Genomic DNA, 18816 nt, shown 5'->3' with positions numbered 1-18816 from the left:
CAGGAATTCATCAAGCACCTTTTCTTTGTCCACGGCAAATGGCGGGATTTCCCAGTGGCCACCCATTTCAATTTGACTTTCCATTCCCATGTTTGTCCATGGTCTCTACTGCCACAAACAGGTCAGACTTAGGCTGGAGCAGCAACACCTCCGATTCTTTCTGGGTAGCCTCCAACCTTATGGCAAGAACACCTAATTTTGCAACTTCCAGATAGTAATCCCCTTCTCCTTCTTTTTCCATTCCCCATTCTGGTTATTCTCTCACCCCTTCTCCTCACCTGCCTATCACATCCCTATAGTTGCCCTGCTCCTTCCATTTTTCCACTGGCCTCTTTCCTTTCCAATCTGATTCCTTCTTCTTCAGCCCATTACCTCTTCCACCTATTACCTCTCCGCTTCTTACTTCAACCCCCTCCTTCCCCTCCCACTCACCTGGTCCCACCTGTCACCTGTCAGCTTGCACATTATCTTCCTCCCCAACTTTTGTTCTGGATTCTCCCCTCTTCCTTTGCAGTCCTGATGGATCCCTGCCGTGGCGTTGACTGTTCATTCCTTCTGATAGATGCTCCCTGACCCTCTGAGTCCCTCCAGTGTTTTGTGTGTGTCACCCAATGCTTCTAACATCTGCAGAATCTCTTGTGTTTAGGAATCCTCTTCCCTTTTCTTTGGTTATCAGCCTTCATCTTGACCTCCTACAGCCCTTTGGTAAACCTTGGTGGAGGTGCTGGTTTTCCTCTATGACGCAGCCAATGAAGGTCTTTGGGTGTGCACTATCCAGGCAGATTGTTCCATACATCAGTACATCAAGGTGGTAAAAAGAAAACAGAAAAGAACAGAGAACAGTATAGCGTAGTACAGGCCTTTCAGCCCACAATGTTGTGCTGACCTTTTAACCTACTTCAAGATCAATCTAACCCTTCCCTCCCACATAGCCCTCCATTTTTCTTTCATCCATGTACCCATCTAAGAGTCTCTTAAATGTCATAAGAACATAAGAAATCGGAGCAGGAGTCGGCCATCTGGCCTGCCGAGCCTGCTCCGCCATTCAATAAGATCATGGCTGATCTGGCTATCAACTCATCTCCACCTACCGGCCTTTTCCCCATAACCCTTAATTCCCTTACTACGCAAAAATCTATCCAGCCTTGTCTTAAATATATTTATTGAGGTAGCCTCCTCTGCTTCATTGAGTAGAGAATTCCACAGATTCAGCACATGCTGGGAAAAGGAGTTCCGATAGACCACAAGATATAGGAGCAGAAGTAGACTATTACTCTGCCATTCAATCACGAGTTGGTCCAATTCTTCCAGTCTCCCCTGCCTTCTCCCCATACTCTTTGATGCCCTGGCTAATCAAGAACCTATCTATCTCTGCCTTAAATGCACCCAATGACTTGGCCTCCACAGCCGTTCGTGGCAACAAGTTCCACAGATTTACCACCCTCTGACTAAAGTAATTTCTCCGCATCTCAGTTCTAAATGGACATCCTTCAATTCTGAAGTCATGCCCTCTTGTCCTAGACTCCCCTACCATGGGAAATAGCTTTGCCGTATCTAATCTGTTCGGGCCTTTTAACATCCAGAATGGTTCTATGAGATTCCCCCTCATTCTCCTGAACTTCAGAGAATACAGCCCAAGAGCTGCCAGACATTCCTCATATGGTAACCCTTTCATTCCTGAAATTATTCTCGTGAATCTTCTCTGAACCCTCTCCAATGTCAGTATATCCTTTCTAAAATAAGGAGCCCAAAACTGCACACAATATTCCAAGTGTGGTCTTACGAGTATCTTATAGAGCCTCAACATCACATCCCTGCTCTCATATTCTATACCTCTAGAAATGAATGCCAACATTGTATTTGCTTTCTTCACCACTGACTCAACCTGGAGGTTAAGCTTTAGGGTATCCTGCACAAGGACTCCCAAGTCCCTTTGCATCTCTGCATTTTGAATTCTCTCCTCATCTAAATAATAGTCTGCCCATTTATTTCTTCCATCAAAGTGCATGACCATATACTTCCCAACATTGTATTTCATTTGCCACTTCTTTGCCCATTCCCATAAACTATCTAAGTCTTTCTGCAGACCGTCTGTTTCTTCCACCTATTTTTGTATTATTGTTAACTTAGCCACAAATTCATTAATCCCATAGTCGAAATCATTGACATACATCGTAAAAAGCAGCGGTCCCAACACCGAGCCCTGGATTCAAAATCAAGATTTATGATTCAAGATTGTTTGATGTCATTTCCAGTACATGAGTGTAAAGGAGAATGAAATAATTGTTACTTTGGATTGTTACTGCACTAAAATAAACAATAAGAAAAGAACACTATAATAAAAGAGCAAAACAGATATAAATACATCACATAGATTATGTACATAGTTTGTATGTCCATAAAGTGACGTAGGACATAAAAGTCTATGCATAAGGCGACTGACAGGAAATCTTGTGGTGGTGGGATGTGGAGTTGTGGATTAGTGGGTGGAGGTGTTGATCAGCCTTACTGCTTGGAGAAAGTAATACACTATGAAGTAATTTCTCAGAAACCTATTAATTGATCTATTCCCAGATCAAGTGAATAGCAAGAGACTTTTACCCAAGGCAAAAAATATGAGGGGGTAAATTTTAAGGTGACTGGAGGAAAGTATAGGGAGGATGTCAGTGGTAAGTATTTCACACAGAGAGTGGTGGGTGCGTGGAATGCACTGCTAAGGGTGGTGGTAGAGGCAGATACAATAGGGGCATTTAAGGAACTCTTAGATAGGCACAAGGATGATAGAAAATTGGAGGACTAAGTAGGAGGGGAAGATTAGTTTGATCTTGGAGTAGGTTAAAAGGTTGGCAAAATGTTGTGGGTCGCAGGACCTCTACTGTGCTGTAATGTTCTATGTTCCATGATGTTGAATTTGGATATACATGCACAGGAGAAAAGGGTTAGATTGATTGTGGAGTTGGTTAAAAGGCTGACACAATGTTGTGGGCTGAAGGTCTGGTCTGTGGTGGTCTGATCTATGTTACATGGTGTTGAATTTGAAGACACATGCACAGGTTTTGCTGCATAGTTGGTGCTACAGGATGCAAGTTGGAATAAGTTTGTATTGTTATCACATGATGCCAGTTGCTTTTAATATACTGGACGTGGTTTAGATTCTGCTGGGAGAATTAGAGCTTGGAAGCTGGATGGATTTTCAGCTTTAGCCGCACTGACACAGTAACAGCACCAGAAATTCAATGAACTGTTAAGACAGACAGGAAAAGAATTCAGAGTAAACGACTGACACTTGGGAAGGCCCTGTGGTGCGGAGGCTGAGACCGTGGGCAAGCAGCCCAGGCACCAGAGCGAGGCTTCGCATAGCAGTTCACACATCTTGGTGATGAGACACTTGGAAAACCATAGCTTGGGATCTTGTGATCAGTTCTGGTTGCCTCATTATAGAAGAATGTTGAAGTTTCAGAGATAGTACAGAGGAGATTTACTAGGATGCTGAACGGATTTGAGAGTGTGTCTTATCAGGAGATGTTAAATGAGCTGGGATTTTTCTTTTTGGAGCGAAGGCGGATGATTGGTGATTTGATCAGCAACTTCCGCCATCTCCAAAGGGCTCCTATCACTAAATATATCTTTACCTCCCCCCACCCCCCACTATCCACAGGGATCACTCCCTTCACGATTCCTTTGCCCATTTGTCCCTCCCCCACTAATCTTCCTCTTGGCACTTACCCCTGAAAGCAGCCCATGTGCTACACCTGCCCATACACCTCCTCCCTCACCTCCATTCAGGGCCCCAAACACCTCCTCCCTCACCTCCATTCAGGGCCCCAAACACCTCCTCCCTCACCTCCATTCAGGGCCCCAAACACCTCCTCCCTTACCTCCATTCAGGGCCCCAAACACCTCCTCCCTCACCTCCATTCAGGGCCCCAAACACCTCCTCCCTCACCTCCATTCAGGACCCCAAACACCTCCTCCCTCACCTCCATTCAGTGCCCCAAACACCTCCTCCCTTACCTCCATTCAGGGCCCCAAACACCTCCTCCCTCACCTCCATTCAGGGCCCCAAACACCTCCTCCCTCACCTCCATTCACGGCCCCAAACACCTCCTCCCTCACCTCCATTCAGCGCCCCAAACACCTCCTCCCTCACCTCCATTCAGCGCCCCAAACACCTCCTCCCTCACCTCCATTCAGGGCCCCAAACACCTCTTCCCTCACCTCCATTCAGGGCCCCAAACAATTCTTCCACCATTTTACCTGCAAATCTGATGGGGTTGACCACTGTGCTCCCAGTGCAGCCTCCTCTATATTGGTGAAACCCGGCATAAATCTGGGGACTGCTTTGTTGAGTTCTTAGCACCATCCGCCACAAGCACCCTCTTCTCATTATTACCGTCAGAAGGGAGGTGCAGAAGCTTGTGATTCAGGAACAGTTTCTTCCCCTCTGCCATTGGATTTCTAAAAGGACATTGAACCCATAAGCACCACCTCACTTTTTTTCTCAGTTTTTCACTATTTTTAGTTTAACTATTTACATATATGTACGCAATATATTTATTTATTTCGCTACATTATCATGTGTTTCATTGTTCTGTTGCCACTAAGTTAACAAATTTCACAGGATATGCCAATGATATAAAACCTGATTCTGATTCTGATTCTGATTCCTGGTGGGCAAACATTTTAATTCTGGCTCCCATTCCCATTCTGATCTGCTCATTTAAGACAATAAGACCATAAGACAAAGGAGCAGAATTAGGCCATCTGGCCCAACGAGTCTGCTCTGCCATTCAATCATGGCTGATCCTTTTTGTTTCTTCTCCTCAGCCCCAGTTCCCGGCCTTCTCCCTGTAACCTTTGATGCTATGTCCGATCAAGAACCTATCAATCTCTGCCTTAAATACACCCAACGACCTGGCCTCCACAGCAGCATGTGGCAAGAAATTCCACAAATTCACCACCCTTTGGCTAAAGAAATTTCTTTGCATCTCTGTTTTGAAAGGGCGCCCCTCTATCCTGAGGCTTTTCCCTCTTGTCCTAGACTCTCCCACCATGGGAAATATCCTTTCCATATCTACCCTTTCTAGGCCTTTCAACATTCAAAAGGTTTCAATGAGATCCCCCCTCATCCTTCTGAATTCCAGCAAGTACAGACCCAGACCCATCAAACGCTCCTCATATGATAACCTTTTCATTCCTGGAATCATCCTTGTGAACCTCCTCTGGACCCTGTCCAATGCCAGCACATCTTTTCTAAGATGAGGGGCCAAAAGTTGTTCACAATACTCAAGGTGAAGCCTCACCAGTGCCTTATAAAGCCTCAGCATCTTCCCTTGCTCTTGTATTCTAGACCTCTTGAAATGAATGCTAACATGGCATTTGCCTTCCTCACCACCGACTCAACCTGTAGTTAACTTTCAGGGTGTTCTGCACAAGGACTCCCAAGTCCCTCTGTATCTCAGATTCCTGGATTTTCTCCCTATTTAGAAAATAATCTGCACATTTATTTCTACTACCAAGGTGCATGACCATGCATTTTCCAACATTGTACAGTATTTCATTTGCCACTTTCTTGCCCATTCTCCTAATCTGTCTAAGTCCTCTGCAGCCTACCTGCATCTTGTGCCACGATGAGGCTATGTTCAGGGTAGGGAAGCAATATTCCTTATATTCCATCTGGGTAGCTGTCAACCTGATGGTATGAATATCGGTTTTGTCCTTCTGGTGAGCAAATTTCCTAAATTTTCCCCGCCACCACCCCCCCCCCCAGCCTTTCCTCTATTCCTCACTCGGACATTTTACTTCTTTTCACCAGCTTATTGCTTCCTCCTGGATCCCTCTCCTCCTTTCCCTTCTCCTGTTATCCTCTCTCCTCTCCTATCAGATTCTTTCCTCACCAGCCCTTGACATTTCCCATCTGGTTTCATCTATAACCTTCCTCCTCCTCTATATTCTGGCATCTTCCTCCATCCTTCTCAGTACTGATGAAAGGTCTCAGCCCAAAACATTGACTGATACTCTTTTCATGGATGCTCCTTGACCTGCTGAGTTTCTCCAGTGCTCTGTGTGTGTTACATTTCATGGAGGTGTTTGATAGAGTGCACAGTCATTTTCCCAAGGCAGACATAGCTAATACAAAGAAATGTATCTTTAATGGAATTGGAGGAAAGTATAGGGCGAGGTCAGAGGTAGGTTTTCTTACACAGAGAGTGGGTGGTGCGTGGAACTCACTGCCTGCAGTGATGGGAGAGACAGATATATCGGGGACATTTAAGAAACTCTTAGGCAGGCAGAGGGACGATAGAAAAATAGAGGGCTATGCAGGAGGAAAGGGTTAGAGTGAACATGGAGTTGGTTTAAAGGTTGGCACAATGTTGTGAGCTGAAGGTTTGGTCTGTGGTGTATGTTCCATTGTGTTGAATTGGAATACACATGCCCAGATTTTGCTGCATAGATGGTGCTACAGGATGCAATTTGGAGTAATTTTGTATTGTTATCACATGATGCCAGTTGCTTTTAATAGACGTGGTTTAGATTCTGCTGGGAGAATTAAAGCTTGGAAGCTGGATGAATTTTCAGCTTTAGCCGCACTGACACAGTAATAACCTCAGAAATTCAGTGAACTGTTAAGACAGACAGGAGAAGACTTCAAGGCAAACGACTGACACTTGGGAGGGCCCTGTGGTGTAGAGGCTGAGACCGTGGACAAGCAGCCCAGGCACCAGAGTGAGGCGTTGGACTGATCTTCCCATAGCAGTCCACGTATCTTGGTGATGAGACACTTGGAAAACCATAGCTTGGGATCTTGCGATCTGTTCTGGTTGCCCCATTATAGGAAGGATGTGGAATTTCCAAAGAGAGCACAGTGGAGATTTGCCAGGATGCTGCCTGGATTAGAGAGCATGTTTTATGGGGAAAGGTTGAGTGAGCTAGGGCTTTTCTCTTTGGAGTGAAGGAGGACGAGAGGTGATTTTGATAGAGGTATTTGAGATGATAGGAAGATTCGATAGAGTGAACAACCATTTTGCTAGGGCAGAAATGACTAATATGAGGGGGCATAATTTTAAAGTGATTGAATGAAAGTATAGGGGGGATGTCAGAGGTAGGTTTTTTACACAGAAAGATGGTTATGTCGAATGTACTGCCAGGGATGGTGGTAGGATACATTAGGGACAGTTAGTAGACTCTAAGCTAGGCACATTGATGAAAAAGATGGTGGTCTATGTGGGAGGGAAGGGAAACGTTAGATTGATCTTAGAGTACATTAAGAGGTTAGCACAACACCATGGGCTGAAGGGCCTGTATTGGCCTGTACAGTTCTATGTTCTGCTTTCTTTTTACTACCTTGATGTTCTTGTGTGTGGGACGATCTGCTAGATGGCACTCACACACAAAACCTTCTCATGGTATCTTGGTACATGTGACGATGATAACCCAATCCCCAATTAGCGATGAGGAGGCAATAACATCCTAGTAATGTTAATATGACTCATCGGTTAAGGGGGCTGAATTCGACATTGGAACACGAGACAATCTGTTGGAGGTACGGAGTAGGTTGAGCAGCATCTGTGGGAGGAAAGGAATTGCCTACGTTTCAGGTCCAGATCTTGCATCCAGACTGAGAGTGGAGCGAGGAGTTAGATGGAAACGTGCATGGTGCTTCTCCCCCCGGGGATGCTGATCGACCTGCTGAACATCTTGAGCAGTTTTCTGCTCCAGATTTCAGCACTTACATACTGTTGTACCTCTAAATCTGAAGCCAGTACATTTTGTAATTATTTTGTTTATTTATTTTTTACTTGGAGTTTCAGAACTATAACAACGCCCTTTTGGCCCAAATAGTGAGTGCCACCCAATTGCACGCATTGAGCAATTAACCTACTGAGCCATAGGTCTTTGGAAAGTGAGAGGATTCCAGAGAAGCTGGAGAAAATAGCAGGAAGAACATACTAATTCCTTACAGAATTGAAACCTTTCGCCTGCATCGTGGTAGCATTACGCTAACCACTACACTACTGTGCTGTTCCAAACTCAACAAGAAAAGTGGAAATGGACAAAGTAAAACTTGCTGATCTGCGCAAACTTTCTCTAGTGTCAAACTTCAGATGTAGTCAAAGGGTGAAACAGAAAAACAAATAAGTTAAAAATGTTTCTTCGCTCCTATTATGGGAAGGCATAGCAGGTTATTAATACTTACAGATCATTAAGGTATTTTATAGAATACTCACAGGAACTGGTGTCATACAGCAATACAGCACAGAAACAGGCCCTTCAGCCCAACTTGTCCGTACCGATCGAGATGCCCATTGTGACGGAGAGCGCTTTGTAAATGCACTTTGTACACACGCACACACACAAACATTGCCTGGTCACTCCGCTGTCACTGTGCTGAGTGTGTGCACTTAGAATGAGGATGTGTAAATGTGTATATGATGTTTGTATACTCTATTTCAGGTAGATACTTCCGTTTATTTTGTATTACGATTGGAACTGCATCGTGGGATGCATCACATTCTGATTCCCGTGCAGTCTTAAGTTAACTTTGTGGGTAATTAAAGATGGAAGGCCCTGATGCCTAAAGAATTGGGGTGTTTCGCTCCAGGTAGAAGGTAGAGAGAGAGATTGAGGCTGCCAGGAGTCCACATTAGACTAAGTACAGAGCTGTTATTGAGTTTTACAGTAGGTATCTTTTCGTAAATATAGGGAGTTTTCTTTACACTACTTTTGCTAATTTTTTGTAAGTTTGATTTTTGATACACCCTTGCACGAAAGCGCTAATTGACTCCAACCAACTTTTTCTTTGGTCAAAACTCACATATGTAACATCCATCTAAGCTCGTCCCATTTGCCTGCATGCGTCAGAACTGAGTCTAATTCCACTCTGTCTACAGGAATCTGGCTGCTGTTTTCTGGAAGAGGTACAAGTTGCTTTACACTTTAGAGTACGCTGTTAAGTGGACATCATTGTTACAAATGCATGTAACTCTTCACAAAAACAATTGGTCATGCAACGGGTCTCGAAATTACAGCTGGGATTTATGGTAAACGTATCCACTTTCCATTATTGTAATGAAGTGTCTAGGTGGTTTAAATTAATTATCATACCCTTTTAAAATAGCAGAATGTAACTGTGTGAGCACCGAGAGTGTCTGAGGGTCACAGAAGGTTTACAGGCCAATGTTTACACCTCAAGCAATATCACTAATCTTCCCTGCTCCATTCACTTTGGGAATGCCGGCTGATAAATGATAAATGCAACAGAGCATTACAGGAGCTGAACTCTCCATCATTGACCACTGGGGTTTCACGGTAGTGTAGTGTAGTTTGAAATGAGTGACCGCTGAGAGATCCTGCCTTTTGTGGTAGACGGAATGAAGACGAGTCTGAATCAGGTTTAATATCACTGGCATACATTGTGAAATTTGTTGTTCTGCAGCAGCAGTACATTGCAATACATAATAATAAAATCTGTGAATTACAATACGAAATAGTGTATATGCATTAAATTAAATAAAATCAGTAGTTCAAAAAGAGAGAGAAAAAAAGAGAACAAAATTGTTAGGTAGTGTACAGTGCATGGGTTCATTGCCCATTTATAAATCTGATAGTGGTGAGGAAGAAGCTACTCCTGAAACATTAAGTGTCTGGCTTCTGGCTTCTGTACCTCGTCCCTGATGACAGCAGTGAGAAGAGGGCATGTCATGGGTGATGGGTGCCATTTTTTTGAGGCATTGCCCTTTGAAGATGTCCTTGACGCTGGAGAGACTAGCGCCCATGATGAAGCTGAGCCTGCAATTTTCTGCAGCTTTTTCCAATCCTGTGGAGTGACCCCTCCATGCCAGGCAGTGATACAACCAGATAGAATGTCCTCCATGGTACGTTTGTCAAAATTTGCAAGAGCCTCTGTTGGTCTACTAAGTCTCCTGAAACTCCCAATGACAAAGCAGTCCACCGACCTACATTGGATCTCCCAGATGTTGAGGAGGACTCATGGGAACACCAGATAGAGTAGGTGACCCCGACAGACTCTCAGGTGATCTATTGCCTCACCTGGAAGGACTGTTTGTGGCCCTCAATGGCGATGAGGGGGCAGGTGGAGCACCTGTTACAGTCTCAGGGATAAGCGCCAGGAGGGATGTCGGTGGGGAGGATTGGGCATGGGCAATTTTTTTGGGCTGTGGGTGTGTCTCTCAAGGCCAGCACTTACTTCCCATCCTTCCTGTCTCTGGGTCCATGGTGGGAGGAAGAATTTAATCAGGAATTGTAATGCAGGTCGACGGCTCCCAGAATGCAACAGCACAGGTTGAAGGAGTGGTAAAGCAGGCATACGGCATGCTTGCCTTTTTCAGTCTGGCTAGGATGCTTCTGGAGTATGGCATTCAGTGCTGGTCACCCCATTGCAGGAAGGATGTGGAGGATGTGGAGTCAGTGTAGAAGAGTTTTACAGGAAGAGGGTGCAGGAGCAGTAGAAACTGAAGAGAGACCTGATCAAGGTTTATAAGATTATGAGAGGCATAGATAGTGTAGACTGCTGGTACAATTTTTCCCAGAACAGGAAGAGAATATAGAAGATAGACATTGTACCAACCTTTTAACCTACTGTAAGGTCAATCTAATCTTTCCCTCCGACATAGCCCTCCATATTTCTATCATCCACGTGCCCATCTAAGAACTTCTTAAATGCCCCTGGTGCACCTGCTTTTCTCACCACCCCTTGGTAGTGTGTACCTACCCTTGGTAACATGTTCCACACATTCACCATTGTCTATGTAAGACACCTGTCTACCTCTGACATCCCCCTTATACTTTCCTCCAATCACCTTCAAAATATAGATTTTTATATTATCCATTTCTGCCCTGGGAAAAAGTCTCTGGCTGCCCACTCGATCTAGGCCTCTGATCATCTTCTACACCTCTATCAAGTCACCCCTCATCCTCCTTCACTCCAAAGAGAAAAGCCTCAGCTCACTCAACCATTCCTCATAAGACGTATAGTATTCTCCAATCCAGAAAGCATCCTAATAAATACCCTCCGCATTTTCTTTAAAGCTTCCACATCCTTCCTATAAGCAGGTGACCAGAACTGAACAGAATGCTCCAAGTGCGGTCTAACCAGATGTCTAATATTAAATGGCCCGCATGGATGTCTAATATTAAATGGATTGAGAGAACTGTACTTCCCTTAATCGCAGGACTCTGCAGAGAGTGGTGCAGACAGCCCAGCGCATCTGTAGATGTGAACTTCCCACTATTCAGGACATTTACAAAGACAGGTGTGTAAAAAGAGCCCGAAGGATCATTGGAGACCCAAGTCACCCCAATCACAAACTGTTCCAGCTGCTACCATCTGGGAAACGGTACCACAGCATAAAAGTCAGGACCATCAGGGTCTGGGACAGCTTCTTCCACCAGGCCATCAGACTGATTAATTCATGCTGAGGCAACTGTATTTCTATGTTATATTGACTGTCCTGTTGTACGTACTATTTATTATAAATTACTATAATTGCACCTTGCACATTTGAACAGAGACATAATGTAAAGATTTTTACTCCCCACGTATTTGAAGGATGTAAGTAATAAAGTCAATTGAATTCAATTAAGGTGAGAGCGATTAAATTCAAAAGAAATATGCAAAGCACGTTTCTCACACAATGATAAGTGGGTGCCTGGAGTTCACTGCTGGGGTGGTGGTGGAGGCATATACGATTGGATGTGCAGTGAATGGAGGAATATGGACATTGTGTAGACAAAAGATATTAGTTTAGTTTAGTTGATAGTTTAACTAGTTCAGCACAGGCTTTGTTAGCTGATGGGCCTGTACCTACGTTGTACTGTTCTCTGATCTATCACAGCAGTTAGCGTAATCCTGTTATGGCTCCAGTGACCGGGGTTCAATTCAGTCGCCGTCTGTAAGAAGTTTATACGCTCTTCGTGTGACCATGTGGTTGTCTCTGGCTGATCCAGTTTCCTCCATATTCCAAACGTGTGCAGGTTAGTAGGCTGATTGGCCACATGGGTGTAATGGGCTCATTAGGGCAGAAGGGTGCGTTATTGTGCTGTATCTCTAAATCTGAATCTAAAATCTATGTTCTAAAATGATCTACTAACATAAGAAAATAGCAGTTGGTGTTGGTTCTGTAAACCTTCCCCACCATTCATGGCTAATATACATCAACCCATTGACTCCACTCCCTATAGAGTCACACTTGTAGACTCATTTTCAAGGATTCCACAACTCAATGTCTCAGTATTATTTTTTTACTTTATTATTTGAATGATTTGTCTTCTTTTGCACCAAGGTTGTTGTCAGTTTTTGTTGTTTATAGTTTTTCATAAATTCTATTGTATTTCTTTATTTCATAGTCATAGTCATGGTCATACTTTATTGATCCCGGGGGAAATTGTTTTTCGTTACAGTTGCACCATAAATAGTTAAATAGTAATATGTAAGTTATGCCAGGAAATAAGTCTAGGACCAGCCTATTGGCTCAGGGTGTCTGACCCGCCAAGGGAGGAGTTGTAAAGTTTGATGGCCACAGGCAGGAATGACTTCCTATGACGCTCTGTGTTGTATCTCGGTGGAATGAGTCTCTGGCTGAATGTACTCCTGTGCCCAACCAGTACATTATGTAGTGGATGGGAGACATTGTCCAAGATGGCATGCAACTTGGACAGCATCCTCTTTTCAGACACCACTGTCAGAGAGTCCAGTTCCATCCCCACAACATCACTTTCCTGTAAGTGCCTGCATGAAAATGAATCTCAGTATAGTGACATGTTCTCACTGCCACTTGTTTAGGTACCTCTCGTACCCAATAAAGTTGTCACTCAATGTATGTCCATGGTCTTCTGCTGCTGTCGCCCATCCACTTCAAGGTTCAGAGTGTTGTACATTCAGAGATGCTCTTCAGCACACCACTGTTGTAATGCGTTATTATTTGAGTTATTGTCGCCTTCCTGTCAGCTTGAACCAGTCTGGCCATTCTCCTCTGGCCTCCTCCGGCAAGGCAATTTTTCCTGTGGAGTTGCCGCTCACTAGATTTTTTTTTGTTTTTCACACCATTCCTTCAGAGGTTACAGCGGGACATCGATAGGATGCAAAACTGGGCTGAGAAGTGGCAGAATGGAGTTCAACCTAGATAAGTGTGAGCTGGTTCATTTTGGTAGGTCAAATATGATGGCAGAATACGATGTTAATGGTAAGACTCTTGGCAGTGCGGAGGATCAGAGGGATCTTGGGGTCCGAGTCCATAGGACACTCAAGGCTGCTGCGCAGATTGACTGTGTGGTTAAGAAAGCATACAGTGCATTGTCCTTCATCAATTATGGGATTGAGTTTAAGAGCTGAGAGGTAACGTTGGAGCTATATAGGACCCCCTTGGAGTACTGTGCTCAGTTCTGGTCGCCTCACTATAGGAAGGATGTGGAAACCATAGAAAGGGTGCAGAGGAGATTTACAAGGATGTTGCCTGGATTGGGGAGCATGCCTTATGAGAATAGATTGAGTGAACTCGGCCTTTTCTCCTTGGAGTGACGGAGGATGAGAGGTGACCAGATAGAGGTGTATAAGATAATGAGGGATATTGATCGTGTGGATAGTCAGAGGCTTTTTCCCAGGGATGAAATGGCTAACATGGGAGGGGACAGTTTTAAGGAGCTTGGAAGTAGGTACAGAGGAGATGTCAGGGGTAAGCTTTTTACGCAGAGAGTGGTGAGTGTGTGGAATGGGCTGCCAGTGACGGTGGTGGAGGCGGATACGATAGGGCCTTTTAAGAGACTAATGGATGGGTACATGGAGCTTAGAAAAATAGAGGGCTATGGGTAACCCTAGGTAATTTCTAAGGTAAGGACATGTTCGGCACAGCATTGTGGGCTGAAGGGCTTGTATTGGGCTGTAGGTTTTCTATGTTTCTATGTTTCTATGGAACACTGGACTAATAAGTTACAGACTGAGATTAGGGAAATACAAAGTTCCTATTACCTGGAGATAGCCAATAACTGAACCAGCAAAGCTTTGTATGGGATCTGTGCGATGAAAGGAGCAGAAACAACAGAAGTTTCATCTTCAATCAAATAAGAATGTTATTGTTTTTTACTCAGAGAGTTGTGGATGCCTGGAATGCTTTGCCTTGTATGGTGGTAGAGTCAAATACATCAGAGGCTTTTGAGAAATGTTTAGATTGGCACATGGATGTGAGGAGGATGGAACGATATGGTCATTGTGTGGTTAAGAGGGATTAGTGTTTGGGGGTTTGTTGATCTGCTTTTTAGCTGGATCGGCACAACATTGTGGGCCGAACGGCCTGTTCCTGAGCTGTACTGTTCTATGTTCTATGTAACCCAGCATTTGCAATCAGTGGTCAGGCAACAATGTCTTTTCATTCACCACTAAGCACTGCCAAAGAGGGGGTGTAATTTTAAGCTTCTTCCCTTCCGCCGTTAGACTTCTGAATTGACAATGACCCAACCCATGAACACTGCCTCACTAATTTCGCTCTCTTTTTGCTCTACTTATTTAATTTAAGTTTTAAAATATATTTCTTACTGTAATTTAATGATTTTTAATGTATAGCACTGTACTGTTGCTGCAAAACAATGAATTTCATGACATCTGTCGGCAATATTAAACCTGATTCTGACTCTGAGGTGACTGGAGGAATGTATAAGGGGTGTTAGGGATAAGATTTGTACACAGAGAGTGCTGGCTGCCTGGAACACGCTGCCCGGAGTGGTGGTAGAGGCAGATACATTAGCGACATTGGAGAGATTCTTAGATAAGTACATGGATGATTGAAAAATGGAGGGTCATGTGGAAGTGAAATGTTAGATTGATCTTGGAGCAGGTTATATTGGCACAACAACGTGGACTGAAGGGCCTGTGCTGTTCTCTGTTTTCTGTACAGTGGATTCTCGTTAATTCTGACACATTACCACCAGTACATTTTGGCTCAATTAAACGGCTGTCCCTATTAGCTGAAGTTTCATGGAGATAGTTAAAATGGTATTAAAAATGGTATTAACTGAGTAACAAATTATGTACTTAAAATGAAATAGAGAATAAATTAGAACCCTACCAATGCCACATCAGTATTATAAAACAGTGCATTAGTTCCTAGTAGTTATTGACGGAGGAATTCATCCAGTGTACACTGATGTTTTCTTTTGATTGTTTGTATATGAACAAAATCAGCACAGACACCTCGTGCAGATAAAGGATTACCTTTGTACAATGTTTTCAAGGATTGCATCCTCTAAGTCTTCATTTGCATTGTAACATTCAAGATGATTTTTGATACTTTTAAATTCTTTGTAGCTTCTAACTTGTTGTAGTGATGAAACCATTTATTATTCACCCCTGGCAGTTTCTGACATTTCCAACCTCATTGCTTGAAACTACAGAGAGCAAAAGAGTTCTGAATTCTCTTAGTGCTTATTTCTCACTAATCATCAGTGACAAATGTCACAGGTCTTTACACACAAATACACACAACTGTCAGTATTTAAAAACTGTTCACTTTAAGCATGGTGTAGTATCTAACAGCCACACAAGTGCACACGACTGACACTGGTTAGAAGCTGTCCCGTAACTGTCTCCCGTCCGGATTAAGTGGCAGAGTGTCCCAAATAAACGAAGGGAACCCTGGCTATTTTGTGGATTATTTTTTGTTCTAAATAAGTGGCCGTCCTGATTCACCAGTGGCCCAATTAATCAGAATCCACTGTAGCTGTACAGGCGTAATGAAACACTTGTGTGCAGCAATATCGCAGCCCCATTGGATAAGAGCTGCAAGAAAAATAAATGTTAAGCTTTAATTGTACAAGAAAGAACTCAATGATAACAAAAATAAACCACCAAAGTCCACTGAAGTATTAAGTGGCAAAAATGGCCATACTGTTGCTGTATTGAGGTAGTGATTATGGTTGTGCAGGTTGGTTCAAGAACCTCATGGCTGAAGGGAAGAAGCTGGTCCTGGACCTGGTGGTGTGGGAGTTCAGGCTTCTGCGCCTCCTGCCCGATGGTAGCTGTGAGAAGATGGAATGGTGGGATCTTTGGTGATGGATACTCATCTTCTTGAGTCGGTACCTCATGTGGACACCAAATACTCTACTGGGGAAAACCTAAATTTGTCTTTCATTGATTGCTAAGAGAATTCAGGACCATGACAGTTAAATTAATTAGAACATCTGTGGAAAGCAATTAGAATCCCATGTGACTATTGACGGGAAGGATTTTACAAAGCTAATTATGTGGCATTGAAAACTTTACTCTGTATTGAAGATACAATCAACAATCACCCTATGGGAGAGAAGGTAAATCATTAGGCACAGAATAGGAAGAAAAAAATCAATGGTTATATTTGGTCTGGCTTTTTAGATTTAACTACACTAAGTCTTGATGTACTTCATTTCAGGAATGGGAGGGCTTATTAAAAACCTGAGGAAGGGATGGTAGGTACTGGTTTAACACAATGAGAAAACATTGTTTTTCAGACTTTGAGCTGAGTAGAAGAGTTTCTCTTGCCAAGAGTCACCTTGTCACTTTATCATTTCTTGTCAGTCATCTTATGTTCAGATACCTCTGTACCTAGTATTAATTTACATACAATCAAAGTTCAAAGTAAGTTTATTATTGATGTTCATACGTGTCACTATATACAAGCTGAGATTCATTTTCTTGTGGGGATCCGTAGAATAATAACTGTAATAGAATCAGTGAACGACTGCACCAACATGGGCATTCAACCAATGTGCAACAGACAACAAACTGCGCAAATATAAAAAGAAATAAATAATAATAATAAATGTCAAGAACATGAGATGAAGAGTTCTTGAAAGTGAGTCTGTAGGTTGTGGGAACATTTCAATGATGGGGGTGAGTGAAGGTGAGTGAAGTTGTCCCCTTTGGTTCAAGAGCCTGATGGTTGAGGGGTAGTAGCTGTTCCTGAACCTGATGGTGTGAGTCCCGAGGCTCCTGTATTTTCTCCCTGATGGCAGTAGTGAGAAGAGACCATGTCTTGTGTGGTATGGGTCCCTGGTGATGGATCTGCTTTCCTGTGACAGTGCTCCATGCAGATGTGCTCAGTGGTGGAGAGGACTTTGCCCATGATGGATGGGCCGTATCCACTACTTTTGTAGGATTTTTCATTGTAGTGTTTCCATGCCAGGCTGTGATACAGCCAGTCTATGTACAGAATATAAACTAATCTTTTCTATATGTGGCCACAATTAACAGTTACTTAGGATTGCTTATATATGTGTATTTATTGTGTTTTTATGCTTTTTGTGTTTACTTACGTTGTTTTGGATCCAGAGTAACAATCATTTTGCTCTCCTTTCCACTTGTGTACTGAAGAATGGCAATAAGCAATCTTGAATCTCAGATCTTTCACTAACTGGATTAATTTTATTGTGTGCTCTGAGAAAGCTCGCCAACATCTTTAAGGAAAGATGTGCTGGCCCTGGGGAAAGTCCTGAGGAGGTTCTCAAGAATGATCCCGTCATTGAATGGCTTAATATGTGAGGAGTATTTGGTGTCTCTGGGCCTGTTCTGGATGGAGCCCAGAGGATGAGGGGAGAACATTGGCATATACATTAGGGGGTATTGAAGAAACTCTTAGGCACATTGGTGACAGAAACAATGGAGGGCTATGCAGGATGGATGGGTTAGATTGATCCTACCGTGGATTAAAAGATTGTGGCTAAATACTGTGCTGTAATGTTCTATGTTCAAACAGATGACCCATCCTGATCACTTTACACAGGGTTGAAGCCCGACAAACTGGCTCATCTCTAGAATTCTTTTCCTAAATGTACTGCCCTCTCTCCCTTTCAGGCACTCATTCAACCCCGTGTCTTTGATTAAACCTCTGGATATCAGCATTCAAGCAGTTTCTTTCAAATGAGTATCCAATTTCATGTTTCATTGAGTCAAACAGCATGGAAACTGGTCCTTTGACCCACTGTCTGTGCCAGTCCTCAGATACCCACCTGCACAAGTCCTAAACATCTCATTCTATTCTCTCCACATTCCCGTCAGCTCACTTTAGATTCTACTACCCAGCAACATGCTTTATGGTGCCCAATTAACCTGCCAGCCTGCACATCTTGGAGCAGCCAGAGGAAATCCATGTGGTCACGTGCAAGCTACCTACAGGTAGCACCCATTGTCAGCATTGATCCAAAGTCACTGGAACCCTAAGACAACAGTTCTACTTTACACACTACTGTGTTGTCCCGTTACGTTGTTACCAACGGAAATAGAGTAAGAATAGACCATGTGGACCCCCGAGCCTGCTCTGCCATTTAATAGGAGCAGAATAACCTCAGCCCCATTTTCAAGCCTACTCCCCATAACCACGGTGGAGGGTCTCAGCCTGTTCATTCCCCCCTACAGATGAAGCCTGGCCTATTTGAGTTCCTCCAGCTTCTTTGTGTTTACTTCAGATATTCCGTACCTGCAGTCTCTTTTGTTCTTTTAACCTTGCCTCCCTTGTAGATCAAAAATCCATCTACCTCATCCTTGATTATACTCAGGGTTGAATCTCCACATCGCATGGGGGCGTGGAGGGGGGGTAGAGAATTCCAAAAAGCCCACCACCCTCCACTAGCAGATCTGTATTATTAGCAGAAGATTTATGGATGATTTTGGGAAAATGAAGGGAAAGTTATGGCCAACAATCACACCAATCAATAGCCTGTAACTTCCCTTATCGAAGCTGTGCTTCTGAACCACCTGTATGACCTGGCACTTCAGCAATCTTCTGGAGGATTCGGTGAACTGGAGTCTCGCGGTGGAGTGCAGTTGCAGCAGAG

The sequence above is a fragment of the Mobula birostris genome, chromosome 11 (assembly GCF_030028105.1).
Source record: "Mobula birostris isolate sMobBir1 chromosome 11, sMobBir1.hap1, whole genome shotgun sequence".
Lineage (NCBI taxonomy): Eukaryota > Metazoa > Chordata > Chondrichthyes > Myliobatiformes > Myliobatidae > Mobula > Mobula birostris.
The sequence above is the reverse complement of the archived record's forward strand: the minus strand, read 5'-3'. Positions refer to the sequence as shown.